Here is a 14,184-nt window from a genome sequence, read left to right as displayed (position 1 = left end):
TACAGCATGATTTTATTTTTAATCCTGGACTCTCCATCTGTCCCTCTGGCTACTGTCTCTGTCTGCTTCAGGGCTACTTCAAGGCTGCTATGCCATGGCTTCCAAGCCTCATATCTCAAGTCTCGTAGCCTTTGCTGCATCCCATCAGGAGAATGAAGGCAGTTGTGGATGACTGAATTCAACAGATTGGAGTGCCAACAGCAAGCACAGGGCACTCAATGTAGTGCCTCTGGAGCAGCTGCTTGGTTTACTATTCCCTCAAGGCTAGCCCTGAAATTGTGGTAGCATTAGGAAGGACACTGAAGGCTGAAGAGATGGATTTACAGAAGGAACTTTTTAGTATCTTTGGACAGGGAAAATGTGGTAGGAGCTGGGAAGGATGGTTTGCTAGGAGATTTGAGCTGCACCTGTACAGATTGTCTACTCATCAGCTGGATATCCCATGGGACAATTTCAATGGCACTGAAGACATTTAGGAACCCAAGTACCATTGAAAGTCATTGACTTGAAAAATCTTCCTCTGTGTGTTCAGTGCATGAAAAAGTGTATCTGACGTGTGGTCATGACATGAATGCTGTACCCTTACATTTCTGTAGAGAATGGTTTGAAGGGAAACAGCTGGCTGTAAGACTAGCGAAACTGTGAGCAACAGACCTTAAATTATGATCCTATTCTGAAAGGTGCTTATGCAAAGTAGTACCTTCTTGCTCAACAGATCCATTCTCAGAGTGTAAACAGAGTCAAACCTACTGGCTAGCAACAAAAATAAGACTTTACAGCTTTTCCACAGCCCTGAAAAGCCAATGTGGTTGGTAGGATAAGAAAATTAGATCTTAATCCAGGTACCAGCAAAAATATTTATTTAAGGGCCAATCACTTGTCTCTGTGAAGACTCTCTGATGAGCTGAGGGTTGTATAGGAGCTGCTATGGACTGAAATTCAGCTTGCAGCACATTTTGCAGTAGTAGGGGAAGAAAGGAACTAGCCTGGGATCGATTTCATAGCCCACAGCAGGGTTTACAGAGCTGACAGTCAGAGAAAAAATATTGCAGACTAGTAAGATGATTTTATATGATATGGTCAGTAAAGTAGCTTTTGCCAAATAGTTGTTGCTGGGGCCTTTTCCAGTGTAAAACTGCTTTTCACTTCACCCTTAAAAATTTCACTCTGCACATGTGTGCTGATTTGCACAGATATCTTTGTAGAAGGCAGAGCTATTCTTGTTATACATAATAGTATTTGCCCCATCCAGACAGCCACAAATCCATGTCTTTCCTTCAGGACTGTGTTAAGAGTTAGACCTGATCAATCCCAGGAAAATAATGTGTGGAGTTTTTATAAATCTCTGTTTTGTCACACTTTGGCAGGCCAGTGTGAAACTGTTCCTTGTTCCTTCTCTTTAGATGTCTGATGGAATGCAGCACAAATAGTGCTAGTTCAGTCCCAAATCCATCAGAAGAGGGACAGAGCTCCTATGAACCCTTTGTGTATGGGGTACTAATATTCTCAGAATTTCTACATCTTCTCCAGCTTTACTTGATGAAGCTCTGTTCCTTTCTTATTTTCACATGCAAAAGCTCAAAGGATTTGAGTCAGGTGACCTTGTCTAGGGTGAGAAACATCAACAGTTTAATAAGAGGAGAAGCAGAAACAATTTTGTTGCTTTTACCTAGAAATAGAGTAGCTGACAGAATTAATGAAGGGCTATCTAGCCATCCACCTGCAGGTCACTTCCTCAAATAAAGATCAAGTCTAAAATTATTGTCATCTACACACTGTACATTAGTGAATATGAAAGAACTGAAAGCCTTGGCTTAGTTCCCAGTTCCACATCACAGTCTCCACCATTGGGCAGCTATGAGCTGTCCCCTTGTTGGCATCTCAGCTGAGAAAGGTCAGGACCAAGTAGCTTTGATGCTGAATTCCACTCTTACCCCTGGAGCTCAGGACAGAGCAGTCTGTGCTGTGGAGAGACAGAGCTTTCCAATTTCCAGGGCTGACAACTTGGTATGTTGTAGGAACACAGAACTGTAGAGAGACCTTTCTGGGTGATTCCCATTCCCTGTTAATGTAGGTAGACATGTTACCTAATCTTTTCCACTAACTGATCAAAGCTCTATTTTATAATCAGCCATGGTATCTTTGTCCCAGAAGGCCATTTCAAAACATTGCTTTTCAGCTAGAAAACAAAACAAAACAAAACATACAATCCTCCCTTGAAAATATTAAAGGAAATAATTTTACCTCTGTTTTATTCCGGGCCTATTTTCTGGCTGATTTAATGGTTATATTTATCCTCTAATACCTGTTCATCTCCTCATTCATTCATATTCAGTTAAGCAAGGTATTTGAACATCTTCAGGAATGAATGTGTGATGATACTCGACTGAATATGTGCTGTCAGTGACCTACTGCTATGGATGAACAGTTTGGGTTATCTGTGAAAGGGATCTCCACTGCATTACAAGGTCCATTAACACAGTGTATATCTTAGGAGATGGAGGGTCAAGCCCATCCTTGACAAACCTGTATGGAAGCTGAGGATTTGTTTAGTTTATATTGGACATATTTCATAGGAGGGTGAGGGCACAAGGAAACCTGAGAGGTGATGGAATAATGTTAACGTTCCTCTTGTCTCTGCAGGCTCGGGGATCTGGAGGTGGCAGGAAACGGAATGATGCTGCCTCCCAGGATGATCATGACAAACCCTATGTTTGCGACAGTAAGTAGCACCTAAAAAGCTGATTCTGCTTCCAGCCTGGTCCTACCAGCTCAGTGCACTCAGGGCTTAATCTTTTCCCTTTCAGCAAAATATTCTGCTGCTCTTTGACTTGCATGTTTGCCACCTGCTGCTGCTGCTCTTGGTGTTTTTGCATGAAGGAAGTAAAATGAAGTCCTCAGCAAGACTTCACTTCCCTTTGCCCTATAATAAATCATCTCTTATATTTTATTTCTCTTTCTCCTTCTCTTTTTCTGGCTTCTCTGCCTTTTGTCTTCCTTTCCCCCATGTAAGATTCACCCTCTATTTCTTTCTCTGTTTCAGATAGTTACAAACAAAAGCATAACTCAAAAACCTCCGACAAAGGTACTTCACCCTTGTTGTATCTCTTCATATATTTGGTGACTCTCTTTCCTTCAGTCCATTTAAAATCTCACTGGGATAAATTTTGAAGATCTTATTCTCATCCCTCACTCAGAAAGTGCTCTTGTGGCATCATCAGGAGTTGAGCCCTCATAAGAAACAAACACAACTGGAATGATTAGTTTTGATATATATTCCCTTTGAATATGGCCATGTTGTTTGATATCTCGCTGTGGGACTTCAGGTGAAGTAAGGCATTGCCCCAACTGAAAAATCTGCCCAAACTGAAAAAGGATACCAGAGTCCTTCTATGAGGAAGGAGTCCAATATTTGATACACAATGTAATTTTTTTAAGGTCTAGTCCTTGGTGCTTTCCTTCCTCTTTTGATTTTTTTTTTTTTCTTTATTACATCATTTCTATGAGGGGCATTTATCTTACCCACATGCTTTTGAGGTCTCACATCTTAAGGCTTGCTGTAGAGTATGCATGCAATAATAATTTGTGCTACTGGGTGCCTTCTATCCTATAAGACAACAACCTAACAAAAGTTAATAGAAGAATAGCAGGAGGTCTTCACTTTTGTGATCCAAAAATGTTTGGTGGTTTTGAGGATAATTAGAATCCCCCTTTCTCCACTATTTACCTATCTTACAATGTTATGGCCTTAAAAGACCAACTGTTACTATGTCAGTCTGTGGTGGTATTTCCTGCTTGTTTTTAAGAACATGAAGAAATAAGGAGCATATACGGTAAATAAGAGCTATATTCCGTGTGATCAAATAATTCTTTTATGATGAGATTAGGTGACTCTGCACAGTACAGTGATGGACATGTTGGGTATTTTGGTTCAGCAATGTGAATATTCTAAGGACAATGAGTAGAAATGGAAGGACTTGCACATGAATGGGAGTGTCTGAACACATCATCAAGGAGGAAAAGCTCTTTAGCATGTGAAGAGTCAGGAGATTTCTACTGTGGTTAAATAGCTGTCGTTGTGTGTTGGAAGAACTAAAATGGATCTTTGAAGACTTCTCTTGGAGCCTAGTAATGTATCTTGCTGAAATCCACAGCTTTCCTCGCGAAAGGAAGGAACACATAACTGTGTTTGTCTCTTTTCTGGAATGTCCTTCTAATCCAAGGACACTTGTCAGTGGTAGTAATTTTGAACATAAAGACTCTTCATTGTCTGATCTTACTTTGCTTTTGGATCTTACAGAGAACTCACAACATACATAGTTGTGATTTGCACAGAGTAGATAAAACATCTAGAAATCAAAGCAGGCAGCAGAAATCTGGGCTGCAGTCATGGCTCTGGTACATTGTTGTACTGATGGAATTTTGCCTTGGCTTACATTTTGGAGCATAACTTTCCTTTTTGGTTTTGGAAATATAAACTTTCCTATTTCATTTGGCTGATACCTTTCATTTTTAGGAAACTTATAGTTAGAGGAGAGTCATAAGGAGTTTTGGAATCCAGACTTTACACAGTGACTCCTCCTTTTCCATTGTAGATAGCTGAGAAAGGGTTATGTGGTAGCAAAACTCTTTTACCTCACTGTGGAGCAGAAGGAAAGAACTGTCCCAATTGTAATGCCATCATCCTAAGGTAATAGCCTACCCTTGTTAGCTTTCTGTAGGTATATTACATACAATTAATTGTGAATAATTGGTTTAAGTTGAGGCCTCTTCCCTGCTTGGGTGCATTTTTTGAATAATTTTTTTTGTGGTAGGTTAGAAATTGTTTTGCAGTATTCCATGTGCAGATATTTTGGGCAGATAGTTTTGTTTTACATGGAAACGTGCAGGTCAAAAATAGTGAATCTATTTCCTGTTTGGGAAAAGATGATTCCCACAATCACATTATTGATATAAATAATTACCTTAATGAGTTGACACTTTACTTTTTCTGTATATTATTTAATTTACCTCCAGGTTGCTTTTTTGCAAGCGTTCTGATATTTGATTTTGGAAAGTGACCACGAAGAAGGAAGCATAAGCATATCTAAACCAAATTTATTTTCTTATTTAACTGCATGGGCACAAAAAATGATTTGTGGTGAAGAACCACTCCGTTCTTTTTTCACAGTTACACATTCACGTTTATGGGAAACAAGAATATATCACCAGGTTTCATTAGTAATAAAAAGGTCGTGGGAAAAAACTAGTCTGTGTGTCAGTAAGATCGTGCAAAAGCAGTAGTACCCAGCTGACACTGCCCCTTGTGCTGGAAGATAGCAATGTTATTTCTGAAAAGGCCTGCCTTTTTTGGAAGAGGCGTTCAGCTCTACACCAATATTAAACCTGGTCCCAGTATTAAAACTGACTGGAAATATGGAATTTCTATACAGAGGAAGGTTTTCAAAGCTCAAAATATTTTGTCATCCTGTGTTTTTGAGAAAAGGTGGTTGGTTGCTTGTTTTGTGGAATGAAATACTCTGAAATATTTTGTTTTATTTTATTGAGCATATACTGTATCACAAGTTCAGAATAAAATGTTTCACTATGCAAAGCATTGATAAAATTGCTAACATAATAATGAAATGCCTTCTTTAATCAAATCTGCAAGTGAAAAACTAGTTGGTCAGATTTTCAGCCAGTTGCATTGGATAGTGTTGTGCCTTGAGCTCCCTCGGGATAAAGACTTAGATAACAAAAGTGGCAGGGCAACCTGGTGTGAGATGGGTATAGGCTGGAAATGGTAAAATAGTCAAATGGGTCAGTTGCTGTATGAGACCAGACCCAAACATAGTTTGAGTACCTGGCCAGGAGATAGTGCAGGTGCCTTAAAGGATAGTGAAAAGTAGGGCTTGAGGAGCAAAGCAAAAGCTCTGATGTCAAACAGGAAGTGGAAGATACACCACCACAGCTGTACATGATAAACTAGGCATGTGATTTTTAAAGGAAAGACAGAGTGAACAAATGTATGAATACCTACATATGTAATAAGAATTGATGGCATGTCATTGTCAAATGATCAGCTGGAGAACCTTCAGTTCTACCACAAATCTTTCTAATATATTAATATTGTTATACATTATTTACTATTTATTTTTTAAAAATCCACAAAAAAACCCCAAACCCAAAAAACACCTAGGCTTCTCTGAAGTTTTATCTAGAAACTTGTATTCTGGTTTAAAAGTTACAATCGGTCGTAGCACCTGAGCTCCATGACTCCAGATGTCTACTTCCTTTAGCCAGAGTGGTTACTTTGTGCTGAATCTTTACAAGTTACTAACTTACCTGCTGTCCATCCTCATTTGTCTGCTTTCCTGATTCTGTTTCCACAGAGACTTACATACATACTTTGCTTTCTGTCCCTCTATCTATGGAGGATTTCCCTTGTCCATCTCTAAAAGGAGTTGTTTCTTTTCCTTTTACCAATATGTCCTTGTCTCCTTTTAGTTTTACTCCTGTACAAACTGCTATTTTAGCATAAAAACTTATAGTTTGTATTGTATCCTTTATTCATAGTCCCTATGAGGCCAAGATATGCATTCAGATCCGTTCCTTGTGCAAAATGAGAATTGACTGAAACCTTCCTATGATCTCTGCAGGATCAGTGACTAATGCAATCTTGCATGTATCCAGAGATGCTGATCCTATAGTGTTCTGTAGAAGCTGACTGTTTTGTCAAAAATTTCATTTACAAGTTTCTTCGTTATTTAACTTGAATTTTTTCTGCTGCAGTCTAGGATCAGCAGTTCTTGCTCTGTTTTTAGTGGATAACAACATCTTCTTTCTAGGACTGTAAACAGTTACCGGGGCTTCTTTCAGCTGTGTTTTATTCAGCTCTTTTACTAAGATTGTTTATTTTCTCTGAAATATCTCCAAAGGTCTTATTTAAGTAGCACTGGCCAGAACTAAGTAGAATGTGCTGTTCTGAGGATAGAAGCAGTTTAGATGAATAGTTGATACATTTCCATGTAACTTATGTTTACTTACGGAACTTGGATTTATGCAACTTGCTGCCTTATGTTACCTATGAGAGGCACAGAGTTGGCTGACCTAATAGGTTGTTTAGTAAACCCTCTTTCAGTGCAAGACACTCCTCTTAAGTGCTGTGTCATATTTCATTGGCAAAGGAGTTTTCATCCTTGCCCACTATGTGAATTCACATTAAATATAACATTTGCTATGGCTTCTTACTCCTTCCCTGTTCAACTTCTTTCTACTCAGGCAGGTTATCTATCATCTTTAGTTTCCTCATTATACTGCTTTATCCTGTTTATACTGTGTTTTAGTTGTTTATACTAGATGTCATAATAATATTTACTAATTAAGTTACTGTGTGAAAAAAATATTTGATTAATAAAGCTCATATGATATATTTTTATTATTATTCCAATATTTTTGCCAACAATCAGTTTTCTGCATGTTTGACTCTTTCACTCTCTATTCCATCCTCCAAATTAATGATAAAAACAGAGGCAAGCACTGGGCCCAAAATGGACTTTCAGGTGCTTGAAGATGCAGAAAGCTGCCCTGTGAAGTTTTCAAAAAAATTAGGCTCCTAATTCTCACTGGAGATAGGCTCCTAAACTGTTTCCCCTAAATATCCCACTAAGTGCCTATCTGCTTGTATTATGCCTACAGATCATATAAGGCTTGGTCTCTAAGTGGATGCTTTGAACTTGACCTTGAAGCACTAATAATTATTGAGAACATGGTTTTGTTTTTAAAAATTCTTGACCCCACATCCAAATCACTATAGCTTGAAACATCCTCCTGCTTTTTCTGTAAGTTCATCATCCAGCGGGGCATTGAAATTTCATTATTTTGAGGTTAATTTTTTCTTCCCCATTCCCTTTCTCCACTAATCATGTTAGATTCTGCCAACAGAAGACTGTTGTCTTCAGGTAGTTTAACTGATTTAAGATGAACAGATTCCATTGAGTTTCAATGGGTACTGAGGATCTCTCTCTTTTAGTTTCCTTAGAAAATCCCAGTTAAATGTTCTGTTGTTCCAACATGACTTGCCAAATGCAATTTCTTGAGACCTATTCTTTAGGGACTATTTTATTGCATATGTTCACAAAGTGATGGCTCTAGTAATTACCTTGCTAACTTCACCTGCCTTCTTTCTCATCCTCTTGAAATGGACCCGATCCTGTCATACTCATTTTAACAAACATCTCATTGATTCTCTGGAAGGTTTGGTAGAATACAAAAGGCCTACAAGATAAATCATGATTTATCCTGATTTTTGCCAGTTCTCTGAGACTTTATATGTTGTCTTAATTCTTACAGATACTGTGAATGAGTCCAACACTACTAACTGGTGCTTCTTAGGATAGACTTTTGGTTAAGTATCACAATGACAAGTTGATTTGAAAATGCTTTGATTATAGCATTATGTTTTTACGTGCTTCTTATAATGTCCATCATGACCTCAGCTTCCCTTTAAACTATTAGCAGTTTAAGCCCTAAGTCATCTCCTGGTATTATCCTTTCTAGTGAATCCCTAAGTAGTTAATAAGCAATAAGATCTAGAATAAGATGATTGTTCAGATGAACCCAACAAGCAACTCTCCCACCATAGTTTGCTAACCTTGGCATTCATTGGCCATATTATTGGTACAAAAGCCAAAATTAGAGAGGCAAGGACACTTTTTTCTCCTTTGCTTCTGCTAGCAATTCATTTATTGAAATGTGGACATATGTATTGTTGACCTGTGCATGTCTTGTGCTGGAGTTCAACTTTCCTGTGATCTTAATACAGCTGGTAGATTCTGGGACTTGTTCTCTGGGGTCACTGAAACAAGGACTATTTACTACCTACAGAAAATCCCCTATGAAATGGGTTACTAAATACCTGTTCTAATACTAGAGGTGTATAACATGACAGTACCGATCAAAAAAGGACAGACGTAATCCCTTTCCACCAGTGGAGGTCAAAATACACTGGTTAGCATTCGAGATCTCTGGATGTGCCAGAGCATGGACATAACTGTAACAGAGGAGACTATATTACCAAAACAGTGCACAATAAAGAATGGAGTTTTTTTGAGTGGAGTAAATAGTAGGACAGGAAGATAACTTTGAGGAATGACTGCCTGCCAGCAGTTAACTTAAGATTTAGAGTTTGACAGAGCCCAGCTGAGAAGAAAGAACAGGAGGCAAAGGAGAAAAGCAAGGAAAGACAATAAGGGGGGCAAGATTCAGTGACAAAAAAAAAAAAAGCAGCAAAGCATGTACTGCCCCAGTTTCCTGTTTCTATGAAAAATATGGATTGTTTCCTTCTGTCTCATACTGGTAACAGATTGTGCAAAATGTATGTGGAGAACTGGCCGGAACATAGCTCACAGCTTGCCAAGGACCAAATGTGTAACAATTTCAAAATGACAGCAACATAACCATTAAATATTTGACAAGGAAGTCTTTTAAGTCATAGATTTCAAATCCCCTTTTAAAGCAGGGGAAGTATTTTATATTAATTTTACTCATTGAGAAAAATAAACAGAGTGAGAATTTGCTTAGCCAAAGAGTTGCAGGCTGTTACAGGCCAGAACTTAAAACACAGCTCTCTGCTATAAAACTCTCAATACTTGTGATTAAATTGTCTGCAAATTATGTTTTTCCCCCATAACACAGTTGTGGAACATCTTCATTTCAGTCTTCAAACTGGAAGGAAATTAAGGTTTATCATAGGAGAGTGTCTGGTGGCTTAATAAAATCTCTCCCTCTTCCCCATTTGTGGCATTTGATCTGCACTGCTGAATTACTACTTACTTATCCAGCTTGTTCCTAAGATGGCATTCAATCAGGTTATAGCAAAATAACATCCTTTGAATGCAGGAGGAATTGGAGTGGGTTACATTCTACAAGCTCCCGCTGTTTTCATTGGGCTTGGCTACCTGATTAAAGATCAAGTCAACTTCCCAGTGTTGAGATTCAGGATGAAATCTACCACATGCAAGGATGATGAGCCTAACCAGCAAGGAAAATTAAAGATAAAAAAAGTAAAAGTTGCTGAGAGAAAGGCAAGACCACCTGGCAAAGTTTATGAAAGGTGCACTCTCACTTGCTATATGTGAGCTGCATAGTGTTAAGAACTAATCACCAGCATACATTTCAGACTGGGAGAACCAGTTCTCGTTATGCTTTTGTCAGCTTGGAGAATGGCAAAGATGTGGTGTGAGCACTGGTCTGGGTGCTGGAACTCATGGATTCCAGTCCTGGTAATGACAAAGATCACTGTGTGGGCAAGTCACTTAACCGCTCTGTGGTTCTCTTTTTTCCAAAGTGAAATGAGAAGAGTACTTCCCACTCAGAAATGTGGAGAAAGATTAATTAATGTTTTAAAAACCAGTCTTGCTGTGCTAAGAGTTATACAAGAGCTAAGTGCTTATTAATGATCATCCTTTTATAGAAACTACTTCTTAGCACAGTGATATGATAGATTAATAAAAGGTGCTCTATCTGGAAAATAAGAGATTAGGGTGAATTCAGGAAGATTCAATCTGTTGGAGAAACCATGAAGTTCTGACTTGGCTTTTATTCTAGCAAAACCTCACTGAAGCCAATGGTTCTTTTGCCTGACTAATATCATGATACCCTTTTTCCCCTGCAAAAGTCTAATTTGCTTGGGGAATAAGAAATCTGTGCAGTTTCAACTCATGGCATCGCTTCAGACTTTTTCCATGACAGAACATGAAAGGCATAGAAGTCTACACACCAAGAAAAAAAGCTGCTGGAAGCTGCAAATCTTTGGTTCTACAAAGGATCTGATGGGACCGTGTAAACAGAACCCCTTTGCCTCAGCTCTGGTTATAAAATCCTCCAAATTCCTTTTTAGCTAGGCATGTTGCAGCTTCCTGCCACCCTTGAAGGCCATCTGAAAGTTTTGGCAGTAGTAATTCTCAGCTGCAGAATTACTACTGCCTCAGCTTATATTGTTACTTGCTGTTTTTTCCTGGTGAGCTGACACTTTTTTTGCTGGAGAAGGGCATGTCTGCAGACCCATCTGATTTCCTATGCCATCCTAAACTCCACAGCTAAAATCCCTGCAGGATCCTGTAGGGCAGTCAAGGCCACAGCCCTTGGACTTCCTGCAGGGAACACAGGTTTCCTTTTGTGCAGAGGGAGAACGATGCGCAAGACCTATGTTCAAGGAGATGGTGCTTTTGTAAGGTAACAGCAGTAAAGCTAGAATTGTGGGTATGTTTTCAGGTAGAGCTGAATGAAGTCTGGTAGAATTTCTAGAAATATTTTTTGTTTGAAATTTAAAACTCCCTCTAATAGGTAAATGGGACTGGGTTTTAGAGCTTATCTGATTTTTGCCTCTAGGTTAGCATCAACGCAGGATCAAGCTGTGTAAGAGCAAGATAGAGCTGGATAGAATGTATCATGCAGCTGTTAACTCCAAGTGCCCCCCCCTTTGTCAGTAGAGCACTGATCACCTGATAAAGCTCTGAAAATATAATTTAAGTAGGTAGAAGTTTTTGAGCAGTCTCAGTTGTTCATAGCAGAAGAATGGTTTTTTTAAAACTTTCACCTTCAAATGCACACAAGTAAGGGGGATAGAGTAGGATACTTCGTATGATACTCAAATAATCTACTAGAAATTTAAATCTCTCCATTCTAGGAAATGCTGTAACATTTGTGTATGATGATTAGTTATGTTACACTTTTTTTTCCTGTATTCAAAAAGTGGAAACAAACTCTTACAGAACTGTGGGTATCTTGTTGTTTGACTCTCTGTCAGCATCTGTTCCAATGCTTGTCCTTTCCTCTGTAGGACTGCAGAGGCAGAGGATTAGTTTCCCTCTCCAGAATGCGTTGGAAGAGTACATGGCTGTTACTAGAAGAAGGGAGATTGAAATAATGTTTTGTGGAGACCATGCCTCTAAGAACAGTCTAGTTGTTCAAAATGTCTGGCAATAGAGTTAGGTTTACATATGAAACGATGGTAGATGCTTCAATGAATGGATTTGCATATGTATCTGAGCATTTTATTTCTCCCCAGCTTTTTCCCCTCCTTCCTGCAGAAGTTATCACTTGTAAATCAAGGTCATTCCAAGACTTAAATAGTCTGTGGCTAGGGACGCATTTTATTTGGAGAAAGCTTTTGTCCTGTTACGATGACTGTGTGATCACACCTTGCAGAATGGAGAAAACTGGATAAAAGTATCTAATATTCCGGATCACTCACTTTACTCATATAATGAGGTTGTTTTACATGTTTCTAATAAGGCAAAGTATTTTCCCTGAGGGAGTTTGCAAATCAGCTAGAAGAGATGGAGAATGAAATATGTTATAATGCTAGGCTTTGATTTACAGTTTTCTAGCATCTGTTCCAGAATGTGGACCATCAGAAGGGTTTTTTTGTGAGTAGTAGCAGAAAAGTATAATAATGGAAGTTTTACTTATATGTAAATGAATAATTGGGCAAGTCTTTTTTTTTTTTTTTTTTTTTTTTTTTTTAATTTATGGAGCCTTATGATGTTCCCAGAGTCAGCTGTCTTGTGCATGGGAACTAAGTATCTATATACATTGCAGGTTACATTTTCAGTTTCAGGGCTGATCGAAGTTTTTAGGAGTGGATGGTGACTTCCTCCTTGGAGATTTTTTTCAAGGGGTCTGAAAACAAGACAGAACTAGAGACTGCTGGGTTCTGTTCTCTCTTCTGGCACTACTTCCTTTGCCTTCCTAAGCAAGCTATGCAGGGCAGACTACTGGGCATGACATTTATTCCTGTGTGAGATCCTTGGGGTTAATGAAGCTAATAAAGCAACTGAAAATGTGGCTGCAAGTAAAAACTTGCAGGAAGGGCACGAAGCTTCTTTGCCTTTGTTTCCTAATTTTTTAAAATGGCAGTAGTTGTATTTGGTAGATGAAACAGCTGTATAAAAGAAAATGGACATTCAGAGACTACTTTGAAGATGAAAAGAGAGAACTTTTAGAGACAATAACATGAATTTAAAAATGTATAGAAGCTGAATTTGTGTGTAATGAATCTTATGATGAAACTTACCCTTGTGGTGAGTTCCCTGTGAAAATGTAGATTTTTCATTAGTCTGAATTATTTGATCCTGTTCTTAATACCTGTTGACTTAGTCCTAAAATAAACAAAAGTTCAGAAGGAAGGTTGTCTGTCACTCATTGTATTATTTATTTGGATGCTGAATATGAAGTTTACTTGGGCAAATAAGTATCACTTACGTGTTCTTCTAGCAAGAAACTGTGGATGATTTCCATCTCCTTGTCTTGACTAGGAATCTGCAAATAAAGCTATTTATTACCCTTTTACAGAAAATTTTTTTTCTTAAAAAAAACCAAACAACTTTTTATTTTTTTCAGAGATCAGTAATGAAGAAAATAATGTCCTTTCTTCTCAGTCCAGTTTCCATTGCGCAGCACCAACATTGAAACTGGCATTTCATTAATTTTATGTGCCACCTTGTTAGTAAACTTAAGAGAGAGGATCAGGGCTGTACGAGCTGCAGAGACTGTGAATATGCATTTGCCTAGGCCTGTGGGAAGGACTGCTGGCAGCATGGTTGGAAGAAAACCTGTCTAGGGACCTGCGGTTGCAGGGCTGCCCTTCTGTCACCTTTCACCAACGTCGGCTGGAACAGTTTTGGGCAGGCATGTGGTGCTGCTCTCAGGGGGAAAGGGAGCGTTACTGGAGAGGATGCTGCCATTGTTGCAGATCATACTGATGTTTCCATTCTCTCTTCCCCTCCCTCCTATTTCCTTTCCTCCTAGTCTGTGGCAAGCGTTACAAGAACAGGCCTGGGCTGAGCTACCACTATGCTCACACCCACCTCGCCAGTGAAGAGGGTGATGAAGCCCGCGAGCAGGAGACCCTCTCTTCCCCTGTCCACAGAAACGAAAACCACAAACGTGAGTAGTATTTTCCCTTTGCCTTCAAGATGCTTTTTAGAGATGTTGCCTCCACCCTGTCTTCATCTTGTGGAGGCTGGTATGATTGCCTGGCTCCGTTATGAGTGATTGGGACCTGAATGCTTGGAGCTAATCAGCTGCAGCTCACACAGGTGCTGGCTCAGCTAGTCAGAAATTCGTTTCAAACCCAGCATTATCTCTGCAGCAAGTCACTTTTCCATCACTGCTCCTGTGGGGAGGAGGTGGCAATGAGAG

General features: G+C 39.1%; 1 long non-coding RNA gene across 1 annotated transcript in view; it reads left to right on the top strand.

Moving 5' to 3' along the window:
- LOC104524504 (uncharacterized) overlaps positions 1-13,929 on the top strand; it is a 20,160-nt gene extending 6,231 nt beyond the window's left edge. Inside the window, exons 4-5 of the long non-coding RNA XR_003766197.1 lie at positions 2,644-2,722; positions 13,792-13,929. This is a non-coding gene — a long non-coding RNA (uncharacterized LOC104524504). The remainder of the gene's footprint in view (positions 1-2,643; positions 2,723-13,791) is intronic.
- The last annotated feature ends 255 nt before the right edge of the window (positions 13,930-14,184 follow it).

The sequence above is a fragment of the Antrostomus carolinensis genome, unplaced genomic scaffold (genome assembly GCF_000700745.2).
Source record: "Antrostomus carolinensis isolate BGI_N321 unplaced genomic scaffold, ASM70074v2 scaffold42274, whole genome shotgun sequence".
In the NCBI taxonomy this organism is placed as follows: Eukaryota; Metazoa; Chordata; class Aves; order Caprimulgiformes; family Caprimulgidae; genus Antrostomus; species Antrostomus carolinensis.
This window is presented reverse-complemented; position numbering and strand designations above follow the sequence as displayed.